Here is a 9,454-nt window from a genome sequence, read left to right as displayed (position 1 = left end):
TAGTAGGCCCATTATGGGTTCGGCCAGGCCCACAATGGGGCGACCGGGTGGTGAGGGACGGGGCCCGACATATCCGAACGGACCACCCCCGAAAAATTCCTGGGAATTATTCGACCCGTTCGGATTCGAAACTTTTGGTATAAAATAGTTTTCGCAAGGTGTCCAGCATTTATCTAATCGCGTGCCGCGTAGTTTTCCAATGATATATTAACTGCTGTAACACTACGTTACGGGTTCTCGACCGAAACTAGACACGTCGAAATCAAAGTAACGTTTGTTTAAATTGAAAATACAGTCAGATAAAAGCACAGTATGAGTTGCCAGAGTCTTTCCGCCAAAAAACCCGAAAACGTTCCCTCCTATCCTCCCGCTACGAGCATTCCAACCAAAATGCCAGCTTCTATTTTCCCTACAAAAGGCGCCCTAATATTCACAATAACTCTTAACAATACAATTTTGACAATCGTAGAAACGAGTTGTTTATTCGAAGCGATTCTTGTCGGATGCAAGTTTTTGAAGAGCGAATTAATTTTGTGATAAAGAGTTGTATAAGTAAGTTAAATTATCTTATTTTGTATTTAATTACATTAGTTGTGTTTATGGCAAGTCCTTAATTGAAATCAAAACAATGCTTGAATGCTGATTTTCGTGGCATAATTTAAGAAATTGAAGCCTGCCATTTATGACACTTATTTGTAAAAATTGCTCTACTAATCAAATCCCCGATGCCTTTAATTGATAAAGATACGTTATTTTTAATTATTGTAATTATTATTACTTTTCCGCTGTTATATATAATGGAGGGAAAGTACAGTGAGCGATGGAAAACGACTTTCCCCAACATTTTTACACTTTTTGAATTGGAGGAACTGTAAAACGTATAGAAATGAAAAAAAAAACTTAAATCTTCAAAAGTATTAATTCTGGTCAGAGTTTTACTAGGAACTTAGGCGTAAGACTAAAGGAGCATAGATATAACGAAAGAAAAGGGTGCTAATGCTACAATTTTGTCACAAATGGCGCAAGCCCAAGGTTCTGAACTGAAGTGGGACGAGGCAACATTTATCGAACTTTTGTCTTCTCCAACTTTATCAATGACGGCGAAGAAGATTGAAATGTATAGAAATAGGCTACAAGAAGGCTGTTTAAATGCAAGAGATGCCGAGAGCCTGCCGTCAGCGTGGAAGTTCATGGTTAAAAAATTTTCTAAAAACTCTGACTTTTGAAGATTTATGTTATTTTATTTTGTTTAATTTTATACGTTCCGTTTAGTTTTATACTTCCGTTTTCTCTTGTAAACATTTTTAAAATTTTTGTTTAAATTTTTTGATTTAAATTTTTGTATTCTATTCATGGAACGTATCTGTTTCATTTTCGTTTTTGACCTGAAGATGGCCTGTTAATCGAGCTGAAAACGTTTGTTTTTTCAATTATATATATTTCTCGGCAACTAAGGTGTTTTATTTCTGTTTATTTATTATGCTGAGTACTTTTGATACTCAAGTATATTAGTATTCACATATCTGCATATACAGTCACGTAACTTCCGACAAGATAATTGACACAGAGGATAGATACACTGTGTATTATTGAAACCTATGCTCGGGCCTTTATCCACAGCAGAGCCATAATCTGTGTAATAAAATTGTTTCCGCTGTCTCTCTGATAAAGTCTAGAAAAATCTATCCAAATAATTAAAAGCAAATTTCAAAAAATATAGTAAATCAAAGCACTGTTTAAAAATTGTAGGGTCTTCGATCAATCATCCCGTCTTCAGTTGCTAATATATCTATCATTGACCTTGCAGTCAGATCTTTGATTTCGTTTCTTATTTAATTAAAATACTAAAATATTCATAGAATTAATTTTTCAATTCGACTATCAAGAGACTATTTATACTCGAAATGTTCTAATTTTTTTCAATATTTTAACATTAGTAGTCAGTGACCAATGTCATATTGTAAGTCTTGATACCTAACAACATTTACCCTCATGGTTATACATAGTTATGCACAATGCATAATTATATAGAAATAATAAAACGTCATACATAAGGTAATGAATGTATTCAATGGCAGAAAACTCTTTCAAATATTTGACTACTTATTTACTGAATTTATTCACGTTATTTCTGCCTTTTTGGTGTTATACAAAACTAGGTTTTGATTTCAAGCTTAATAATGATTAAATTACTAATTTTGATTTAAGAGGTTGTTACAGACTGAAACACCAGTGGCGTGCCGTCATTGGAAGCGGTGGAAGCGCCGCTTCCACCTTCCAATAACCTTCCCTTGTATTTTCTAAAATATAAATTTTCACGTACTTTGAATAAATTAAAATCAATATTTTATTATATCCGCATTATGTATCTTATTACAAATTTCTATACTACATGTGAAAAAAAACGATAAGATTGCTATTGTATATTCGAATAATCAGTGGCGGAATGGAAGCGCTTACGAGACAGCTTTCACGGCGAGAATAACTGAATGGTGTAAAGCAGCCAAGGGCATTGGCGCACGCGCTTTACAGAGCACCAACCTCAGCCGGTTTAGCCGGTGGATGCTACACACCGTAACGCTTCCGACGATTCTATCTCTTAGCCACTGGTAGGGAGCTATGTGACTAAGTGAATTGTTTAAGATTTAAAAAGTAAAGAGTATTCAATGTTATTTTTATGTACGTTTCTTCGCAAAGTTATACTTAATTATAATTTTCTTTTCATTATACTGTAATTATATTGTCAGAAAATCTTTAGAATTTTTATCACTTTTAAATGTTAATAATTTTAATATGAAAAACAATTTTTCCAAGCGTGTTTTAATTCTTTAAATTAAGTAAATTTTATGGGAAATTTTTTGATTTATCTAAATTACGTAGCAAATCGCAATATTTATATTCGTGTCCGGACTATATCGACAAGTAACTCTTAGACATAAAAAGTATTATAATTAATGTCGATCCGAACAAAGACGTACTAAAAGAATTATATGATTTAATATCGTTAATTTTTACGAGACCATCTACCAGTGGGTCTGCTGAGCGCAGTTTTTCGACCACGAAGCAAATTCATACATTGGCCAGGAACACTCAGTCGGAGGAAGATTGTCGTCGCTAGCGTTCCTTTCGATAGAAAAAGTGCTTTTAAATACGTTGACGGAGTCGACGACCAGCGACTTTTATGATAAAGTAATTAACGACTTTGCCGAAAAAAAATCGCCGAATAGAGTTAGTTTATAAAAAAAACAAGTTTTTCTATTATTGTTTGTATCATGTCAATTTGTATTATGTATGTATTATTTGTATTTTAGAACTAAAATACGTAAATTGTTTATTTTTGTCATTTCAAGTATTTGTTTAAAACTTTTATGGAAATGTCATGTACCGGACAGGTCTGACCCGTCACGAAAGACGCGAAAAACAGTTAATTTAGAGAAAAATTGATTAGTTTAAAAAAACATAAGTAAAAGTCGTTTGTAGTCGGACACTCATTGTTTATATCAAACTGCCATGCAGAAACCATAAATCGCGGAAGGAAGTCGTTCTGTCATCGGTGGAAGATCGAATTCATCTTCGATTTTGACTTTTCTTGCGCTCCAGGTAAGAGTCTCGTTACGTTTAGTAACTAGGGACCAACCACTCGGGAAGCGTGATTGAGGAAAAACGACTAATCAAATGGACGAAAGAAAGAACGGAGATCGATATAATCCCCGACAATCGAGGACACCTGGCACTCGGTTAACGTTCCGAGTAACCAAAACGCCGTGTGTCAACGCGCGCAAAAAAAAAAAAAAAAAAAAAAAAACAATTTCTCGTCTATTGTGCCAACCTGTAACCCGTGCCACTTCGGACTTAGACCGTGTCCCCGACGCCAACAGAGGAAGTCTCCCCGTGCCCTACAGACTTCTCAACGCCACTGTCCCGCGGCCACCTTCGATCGACCATCGAAGAACCACATTGACGCCCGGGATGTCCGAACGGCTGATTGTTTTAAAGCAAACTATTTTGTACATAATATATGTTTATTTTATGTTTCTTCTTTGTCGGTTTTTGTCAGATACGTCTTTTCCGCCACCACGCACGTACGAATGGACCCTAGGCCATCAAGGGCGTCGCCAGAGGGGCAGTTGCCCTTCCCTAGACATGCGAAAAAATTATTTAAATGCTAAGTCATTTATTGCCCGATTTATAATTCCCGCGCGAAAAACCCAAGAAGGTTATGTTTTAATTAAAATAATCTCCTTAAGCTTCTGAAAATTTATGAATCGTTTTTATTTTACCTACATACAATTCATATCCTCTATCAATTTATATCATCTTGCCCCCCCTGGCCCATTGGCTGGCGACGCCCTTGTAGGCCATCACTGACGCGCAATTAACTGATTGCCCCTGGAAGTCGGCTTCTTACAGAAACACAGCTTCCCTATCATCAAATGTCACGGCACGCCACTGTGAAACACAGATTGCATTTTTATTATATAAAACTTTATAATAAAGATATGTAATTTTTATTGTAAATTTTCATATTTTAGTGGCTGAATTAAACATTGAAAAAAATAATAAAGTAAAGTATCAAGGATTGAACTGAGACGATTGTCTACAATTTATAAGAAGGAGTCAGTAACAGAAATTCTTAAAGAAAACGAATCAATAACCAGAAAAAGTGTGACCACGGAAACATATTCCGTAATTTCTAATGAATTTTCTGTTGTAAGTTTTAAGTTAATTCAATTATTTTTCAATTTTTTTATCATTTGAATGTTGAGTAATACAAACCTGATAAATACATCATTGTTATATTAATACCAAAATATACATATATATTTAATTATTCAGCACAATGAAGTGCAATTGATAGGACACAAGATGTTCATTACATACTTTATTTATTCATTGATACGCGTTTTGGGTTCTTTTACCCCGGTTCATTCAGTTTTTAATTCCTTTTTTTAATATACATAACACCCAAAACACGTATCAATGAATAAATGAAGTATGTAATAAACGCCTTGTGCCCTATCAATTGCATTCCATTGTGCTGAATAAATAAAGCAAATAAGAAGACACAATTTAAAATAAGAGAAAGAAACACATTTATTTTATGTAAGTTCACTTCATATTATTTATTTATGAAGTTGTTCCTTGTTTAGTTTTTAAAATTGATAGATTCGTTTCTCACAGAATATTTGAAGTAATTATTGCTTATATTAATGATACTACGTTTAGAAATAATTGCTTTCATTTGATCTGGGAATAGAATATTAACATATTTTGATTCCAAGTCATAAAATAGAAAGACAATATCATTTTGCAATTAAATAATTGAAAGTATACTCTCTTTGATGGATTTAAATAATTAATTTTACGTCATATCTCTGATGTGAATGAAAATATCCACGATAAAAATTGTTTTTGAAAAGTTATAATGCGAAACGACATTCTTGTGTTTGTAAATGTGTACAGATTGCAGATAATTCAACAGACAGGCAAACAATGACAACGACCAAAATTCATCGTGACATAGTTACAATGCAAAGCGGCAATACTTTTGTCAGTTTTTTTTTTAAAATTTAAAAAAATAACACCACTATCGGTCTAGCCCGAACACCGTATATAGTTAATCGACACTTTGGCTTTCTAAGGTTCTCTTATGGTGGTCTCGGTTTTCATCTATCTAACTCCGTTCCCGAGATTAGCGAAGAACAGTCAAACAACCAGACCAACGACAATGCAAATGTATAGTTACAATTTCAAGATTGCAGTTCAGTTAATATACACCTGGGGTGCAAAAGTAGGTATATGTTACTATCGAAAAACATACAGGAAGAAAATAGGAAGAAAAAACATATATTTTTATGTACAAATTAAATCAAAAATTAGGAACACGAACTAATAAATGATTATAAGAATAATAATAAATGAACACCAGACATTTGTATTTCTCATATTATCAACTGTATACCTACTAAATCATACCCTCCATCTCGTCGTTAATGAAGTCTTAATGTTTTCATTATTACTCTGCGATATCCACAATAAAGGACAATTTGAGCAGTGTTTTTCCAATTGTTCATTACAACCACTTTTCGAAACGGCCTGTCATAGCGTTATTAAATTCGTTCAGCAATTACTAAAAATATAACTGTTGATTATTATGAATCAAATTTAATATTTAATAAATATATTTAATTTTTTTTAGAATTCTGCAAAAAATTCAAATTATCAAGTTGATGAATAAATAGAAAAAGGTATGAAAAAGTTAAAAAGTTTTTCTATGCCAGAAGAAGTAGCATATAATAATGAGAGATTTCTGGCAAAACAAGAGTTCTCTCAAAAATCTGAGGAAGAGGTTAAAAAATATTTTTCTATTTAACCTTTGTCTAAATTAAATTAAACATGTGTTATCATCTCATGTTAAACTCTCATTCATGACCACATTTCATTTTTTGGTTAAAGTTTACCTAGGGAACACCAATGGCCGCGCTTCCGGTAATCTCGACGGCAGGTGATGTTAGAAATTCGGTGTAGGTGGCGCAATTTTTAAATAACGCTATCGTATGCAAATTTTTTGTTTTTCGTGACGGCTCGACTGCTGCGAGTGGTTTTTTTTCACCAGTTAAACATTTTTGAAGAAAAAATGCTACTTTCTGCTATTTTTAATAGTAAATAGGTAAGTTTTTATTCCGTCTACTTTTCGTGATGCAACGTGCCGGAATCAAGCCGAAATGGAAAGAACCGGGGTCCGTTCCAGCTGCTCCACAAAGCGACGAGTGTAAGAAGGGAAAAAAAGTACAGGCACATTCGTGTGGCGAAACTAAAAAACGTTAAAAATATCAAGTAAAAAGAGAAACATCAGCGATAGGGATTGCAAATCAAGGAAAGCGAGAAAAAACGGAAAGGAAATGTATGACAGAGCGTCAAACACGTGAGTAACAGTTTATTTTGCAAGTTCAGCTAGCTATGAAATATAAAACAATCTTAAAACATTTATTTTTTATTAATGTAATTATTATTATTTCAAAAAATTATACATACTAACTAATTTGCATAATTTTTTGAACGTAGTACGCGTGCGTAGTACAGCAAACAAAATGGCGACCGGAAGCGCGGCCATTGGGGTTCCCTAGGTAAACTTTAACCCATTTTTTTCTTTATCTTAATTTGAATTAATTCTCCTCCTCCTCCTCCTCTTGTAATAGAAGCGAGAAAACCTCTCTCCTCCTCCTCTCTTGTAATAGAAGCGAGAAAACCTCTCCTTCTCCTCTTGTAATAGAAGCGAGAAACTCTAGAAGTCTGCTATTGCAAGAGAAGGTTTTTCTCGCTTCTAAGAAGTCTGCTATTGCAAGAGAAGTTTTCACTTCTATTGTTTATTTATGTAATACAATAGAATATGGAACTATTATTCATAAAAAATGTTGTATTATTAATTTAATAAATAAATTTTTATTTTTATTTATTTTATTTATTTAGTCATGCTGGGAAGAACCCATGATGCAGGGAATACAAAACTCAATACATAACATTTACAACTAAACTAATATACAAATACAATTCATAAGTTGTTACAGAGAAAATTAAAATATACATAAAAAAATAAATATATTACACAAAGCGATATCAAAATTATATATTTAATCAAAATTATATATATATATATAATATATATATATATAAAGAAAAACAAAATTGTGGGGAGAACTATCCGAACAAAAGAACATTATATAAAAGAAATAATCGCACCCACTTATAAAAAAAAACAAAAGAATTAAGTTGTCACGTCTGACAGCAGATAGACTCCCAAAAATTCTTTGCCATGAACACACTTTTAAAGGAAGAAAGCAAATGCCGTCTTTCGGCAAAATCGAATATTCTAATATGCAAAATGAAACAAAATGTACGCCATACTTCGTACAAAGGCTCACTGAAACAATAAGACAATAAGAGATTGTTCAAAAAATTTAATTAATTTTACCTAAAAAATAATTTAATCAAAATTACGTGCATTACCAATAAGGTTCAAAAACTTATCAAACTGAATACTGGGTATACCGAAAATACTTTCACGAGTTTTTTCTAAGTTAGTACACCTAGCTATCACATGAAAAGCATCCAATAGCTGATCACCTTGACAATATATGCAAATTTCTCTGCAATGATTCTGTAAAAAATTAAGGGAATTACATCTGATTTGCATTATCGTAGAGCTAATATTAAAAGAGAAATTGTTATAAATCGAACAGTCAAAAAAGGATTTGTTTAAGTGCTTATACCAAACATTATAAGAACTTACGTTAATACGTCGATTTAAAATCAAGAATAAAATTATCAAAATAATTTAATTTCAAAGTAAAGCAACAGTAATAATTATTTAGTAATTCATCAAAATTAATACCGTTATCAGCACAAATTTTCTTTAAACTTTTAGACCACAACAAATCCCTTTTATTTAACACATAACATAAGCACGTTCTACTCCATCGCTTTTCATCCAATTCAATAGTCTTAAAGATCCAATTCAGACACTTATTTAGTATTGTAAAAAACAAAGGTAATAGCGAACACTCCATAAAAATCAAATATCTTGGGATACAACGAGACAAACCAAATAACTTTTTAATAAAATTTGCCAAGACCGGATCTAACTCATCGGATTGATATCCCCAAACTTCGGCAGCATATAACAAAGATGATGTGACAATTGAATTAAAAATCCTTAAACAATCTTTTAAATTACGTAATTTAGCCGATCTACACATCTGAATAACTATCAGTTTTAATAAAGGCGTTCCTTTTGACAATCTGAATATGAGATTTATATTTTCCATTAGATTTAAATACGACACCCAGATATTTATATTGAGAAACTACCTGAATTACATCGTTTCTAAACCACCATTTGTCCGACTTAGCAAGTTTACCATCATTACGGAAGACAACAACTTTAGATTTCATAAGATTCAAGCTCATGTTATTTTCTAATAAATATTTATCCAAAATATTAATAAATCCTTGTAAACCTCTAACAGAATCGGCTATCAAGACTGTTATCTGCATAAGCCAATATTTTGGTACCAATGCCATTCACCTCTATACCTTCATAGTCAGAATTAGTTATTTGTTCAATTAAATCATTTAAATATATACTAAACACCGGACTTAAAACACAGCCCTGTCTAACCCCAGTAGCAGTGAAAAAAGACCTAGAACAGAGACGACCCCATTTAATCTTTACATTAGACTCACTATATAATTCTGTAAGTAAAGAAACAAATTTAAAACTAATGCCATATTTCAAAAGTTTTTCCACATTAAATTCCTATCCACAGTATCAAAAGCTGAGGACAAATCAACAAAGAATGCATAAACTTTTCGCCTTTTCCTCATTAAAGTCTTAGTAATAAGGGTATGCAGAATAAATATATTATCTATCGTAGAATATTTTTCACGAAAACCG

The sequence above is a fragment of the Centruroides vittatus genome, unplaced genomic scaffold (genome assembly GCF_030686945.1).
Source record: "Centruroides vittatus isolate TY-2023 unplaced genomic scaffold, ASM3068694v2 scaffold_2569, whole genome shotgun sequence".
Taxonomy (NCBI): Eukaryota; Metazoa; Arthropoda; class Arachnida; order Scorpiones; family Buthidae; genus Centruroides; species Centruroides vittatus.
Note: the sequence above shows the minus strand (reverse complement) of the source record.